This window comes from Anopheles gambiae (assembly GCF_943734735.2).
Source record: "Anopheles gambiae chromosome X unlocalized genomic scaffold, idAnoGambNW_F1_1 X_unloc_58, whole genome shotgun sequence".
Taxonomy (NCBI): domain Eukaryota; kingdom Metazoa; phylum Arthropoda; class Insecta; order Diptera; family Culicidae; genus Anopheles; species Anopheles gambiae.
The window spans coordinates 25001-30000 of NW_026902668.1; positions in this window are offsets into that span (position 1 = coordinate 25001).

Genomic DNA, 5000 nt, shown 5'->3' on the forward strand with positions numbered 1-5000 from the left:
CATTGCACGCACTAACGATCTCTCTGCACTGCATGGAACTCATGCGTAACCACCGTGACGGGAGACTTTGCTAGTACGCACGATACTCTGCGCATGTGTACATGCTTTACAACCCAGCCAACTTGAGCACCTAGGGGAAGTTGTGATGCCATCTGAACACCCACCGACTGATGCATTGAACGGCTAAAGTTGACCTTCAATCCGAACTGGCACTCTGCGGCGTGGAGGCAGTTGCGCGACCACTCCTATCCCAAACCAACAAAGCAAGGTGTATCCTACGTGCTCGGTACAAGCACACCACGACGGGACACATTGAACGGTTCAGCGATCTCTCTGCACTAGTGGAAGAACTCCAACGTGATACGGGAGACTTTGCTACAGCGGCTTCTCTGCACTTCTGGGCTACCACCTTGTGACGGGAGACATTGCTAGCGGTCACTCTGCACTAGTGATGGTACACCACCGTGATACGGGAGACATTGCTAACGGCCACTCTGCACAGGTGCCAATACCACCTTGTGACGGGAAACATTGCTAGGAACCGATCGGCATCTCTGCGCGATTACTTGACGCACACCCAACTAAGTCAACTGTTGGACTTTTTCGTAATCACGGCGGGACACATTGAACGAGCTCTAACGGATCTCTGCACGCATGGAACATGGTGGCGGGAATCATTGCTAGAACCGAACGGCGCCTCTGCGCGATGTACAAACAAGCTCAACAGGAACCTCGTATCGGCTGCCGAGCCGGAGCCCGAACAACTTGGACTTTCACCTCTAATTTATATCAACTCACCACTCCCCGAGGGATCCGCAGAATTGCTTCTGGGTCCCGTATCGTTATTTGCGATTCGTGTTTGCATTACACTACATTGAACTATTCCAACTTGTTTATCCGCATGGCGAACATTTGCTGCATTGAACATTTAAGTTCCACTTCGCTCTCCCCTACGTGGGTCTGAGCTTCGCTCTCAGGGAAAAAATATGCCACATTTGGTAGGGAAACCCGGTTTCATCACGCTATGTGCCCTGCACCACCAGCTTAGCGTGAATGCTTCGAGTTTCCCTAAGAAGTTCGATTGGTCTTGCAGAGTTTAAAGACAACGAAGCTTAGTTTCAAGCAATGATTTAATATACGCGTATTAAAAACCCTTAACTGTTACAACTTTTATGCTTGAAACCATCGCAACGAAGTCTTTGGGTCCGTAGACCCGTGATGTACTGCTCCAGGAAACGTTTTGAAAGAGTGGAAACTCAAAATCATAGGTTAAGATCATCGGCAGAACCCACCAGACACCACTTTTGCTTCATAAGTTCGGCCTATAGTCATATGACGATTTTCATCGGGGAGGGGACGTATGACCCAAACGGGGGCTTATATGACCCACGGACACTGCAAACCATGCTCCTACGACTAAATAGAGGTTAAAACTACGATTTGGTGAAATCTTCATTTTTGACCTCGAAGCAAGGTACCTTCCCTATAGTAGGCAATGAGTAAATGATCATAATCCCAGGAGGGCAAAAAATGGGAACCCGAGAGGAAAGCGCTGTTGGCGCGCCTAAGCTAGTGGCCCGTAGAGTAAAAAGGGTACCCCCAACAAAGTTGTCGTTTGACGTTCTGGTTGCACTTTTTATCATCTAAAATCAGTTTTCTACACGTTTTGAGGGGTTTAAGCAAAAAAAAAAATTTCGACTACTCGAGCTCTCTGGCCCGTTCGGTGCACATTTTTGAAAAAAGCTAGGGAGCTGCCCCTAGGTTCGGGGTGTCACAAAATGTTGAAAAGTGGTCGAAAAACCACTATCCAGAATCGGATGTAGAATCATTAGACGAACTTAAAATTGTTCTACGACACCCATCTGCGACGTTTAGTATTCGAGTTATGGCCCGTACCAGGTCTGACCGAGCAATTTTTGTTCCGCGCACTTTGTGCACCGTACACGTTGATGTTTGTATGAAAAAGTACCCTACCTAGGGACGCGTATAGCAAATTTGTACCCCCGGGCATGTTGTCGATTGACATTCTGGTTGCACTTTTCATCATCTAGGGTGCGTTCCTGACACGTTTTGAGGGGTTTTAGCAAAAAAAAAAATTTTCGACTACTCGAGCTCTCTGGCCCGTTCGGTGCACATTTTTGAAAAAAGCTAGGGAGCTGCCCCTAGGTTCGGGGTGTCACAAAATGTTGAAAAGTGGTCGAAAAACCACTATCCAGAATCGGATGTAGAATCATTAGACGAACTTAAAATTGTTCTACGACACCCATCTGCGACGTTTAGTATTCGAGTTATGGCCCGTACCAGGTCTGACCGAGCAATTTTTGTTCCGCGCACTTTGTGCACCGTACACGTTGATGTTTGTATGAAAAAGTACCCTACCTAGGGACGCGTATAGCAAATTTGTACCCCCGGGCATGTTGTCGATTGACATTCTGGTTGCACTTTTCATCATCTAGGGTGCGTTCCTGACACGTTTTGAGGGGTTTTAGCAAAAAAAAAATTTTCGACTACTCGAGCTCTCTGGCCCGTTCGGTGCACATTTTTGAAAAAAGCTAGGGAGCTGCCCCTAGGTTCGGGGTGTCACAAAATGTTGAAAAGTGGTTGAAAAACCACTATCCAGAATCGGATGTAGAATCATTAGACGAACTTAAAATTGTTCTACGACACCCATCTGCGACGTTTAGTATTCGAGTAATGGCCCGTACCAGGTCTGACCGAGCAATTTTTGTTCCGCGCACTTTGTGCACCGTACACGTTGATGTTTGTATGAAAAAGTACCCTACCTAGGGACGCGTATAGCAAATTTGTACCCCCGGGCATGTTGTCGATTGACATTCTGGTTGCACTTTTCATCATCTAGGGTGCGTTCCTGACACGTTTTGAGGGGTTTTAGCAAAAAAAAAAAATTTCGACTACTCGAGCTCTCTGGCCCGTTCGGTGCACATTTTTGAAAAAAGCTAGGGAGCTGCCCCTAGGTTCGGGGTGTCACAAAATGTTGAAAAGTGGTCGAAAAACCACTATCCAGAATCGGATGTAGAATCATTAGACGAACTTAAAATTGTTCTACGACACCCATCTGCGACGTTTAGTATTCGAGATATATAACACTTTGTAGGTCTGACCGAGCAATTTTTGTTCCGCGCACTTTGTGCACCGTACACTTTGATGTTTGTATGAAAAAGTACCCTACCTAGGGACGCGTAGAGCAAATTTGTACCCCCGGGCATGTTGTCGATTGACATTCTGGTTGCACTTTTCATCATCTAGGGTGCGTTCCTGACACGTTTTGAGGGGTTTTAGCAAAAAAAAAATTTTCGACTACTCGAGCTCTCTGGCCCGTTCGGTGCACATTTTTGAAAAAAGCTAGGGAGCTGCCCCTAGGTTCGGGGTGTCACAAAATGTTGAAAAGTGGTCGAAAACCCACTATCCAGAATCGGATGTAGAATCATTAGACGAACTTAAAATTGTTCTACGACACCCATCTGCGACGTTTAGTATTCGAGATATAGCACTTTGTAGGTCTGACCGAGCAATTTTGTACTAAAATGTATGGTGAACATGTAATTCATTAAATAACATTGACTTGCATCGTGCCCTACTTCATCGGCACAGCTGTTATTGACTATCTTTAGTGGAAATGGATTGAGTTTGACCATTTTAAGCCCATTTCCTATGCCGTGCACCAACATTGTGTACCGATCAGGGAAAGTACGCTACGTACGCGTTCATGGATGTCGATGTTGGTACAAGTTGCCGGTCGGGATAGCCGTGCACCAAAACTGTGTACCGATCAGGGAAAGTACAAGACGGAGGGTGCAGCTCGAGCGTACGCGTTCATAGATGTCCATGTTGGTACACTTGCACCAAAATTGTGTACCAATCAGGGAAAGTACAACACGGAGGGCGCAGCCCGGGCGTACGCGATCATGGATGTCCATGTTGATACAATCTACGTGTACGTTCTTAGTTTTTGTATCAAAAGTTGCAATTAAGTGCTTGTATGCTTAAAATGCTTATCTCAACCGGTCACCTTTTGGCCTGTCCTTTTATAACAGAAACCTAGAAAGATACTCGATATTTTTGTGTTGTTCCATTAGCCCGGGACGACGAAATGAGCTATGTGCACATCGTGCAGAAAACTGTCTTCGCCACGCATGTTTTTGTCTATCCACTCATATAATCACCCACATTTGTGTTCAACACGGACGGCGCAGCCCGAGCGAACGCGTTAATGTTTATGTTTGTACACACTGCTTGTACGATTCTAGGATTTGGTAATTGCGTCACAGTGCCCGACCGTCGCGGACACCATTCTTGGACAGAAGTCCTAGTACGTAGAGTACTTTCCCTAGGTATGTGCTCGTTCGTGACTATCGTTGCGTGCTTACGGACACGCTTGGGTATGTTTACCATACAAGGTTTACTAGGGAAACCTGGGAAGGACGCTTGCCCTCCCGTCGCGGACACCATTCTTGGAAAGAAGTCCTAGTACGTAGCGTTCCTTATTTTACTTGATCAGTTTGTAATGCATTCGCTTTGTTCCATCGACTTCTGCTACTGCTCACTAAGGGGTGTTCGTTTGCGATGTGTACGATAAGCAACTGTCTATCCTAACCAGCAGTTAATCAACACTTTTCACCCAAGTCATAGGAACATAGAGTACTTTTCCTAATCGGTACACAATTTTGGTGCACCTCTAACCTGGCCGGCACTTTATCGTTACGTTTTGTGCATAACCTAGGGACGTGGTGTAAGTTTCATGATTTTTATGTTTGATTCGGTTTATTATGATTGAAAACTACGCTACGTCCCAGAAATTTGAACTCGACTACTTCCTCCATGTGGCGCCAAAAGCTACTGGGCAACGCCTAGCTAATGCCCCATTTGTACTTCAATTTGCATAATCAATTTTGAAAAATACGCTAAGTCCCAGAAATCTGAACTCGAATACTTTTGCCACGTGGCGCAAAAAAGCTACTGAGAAACGCCTAGCCTTTTAC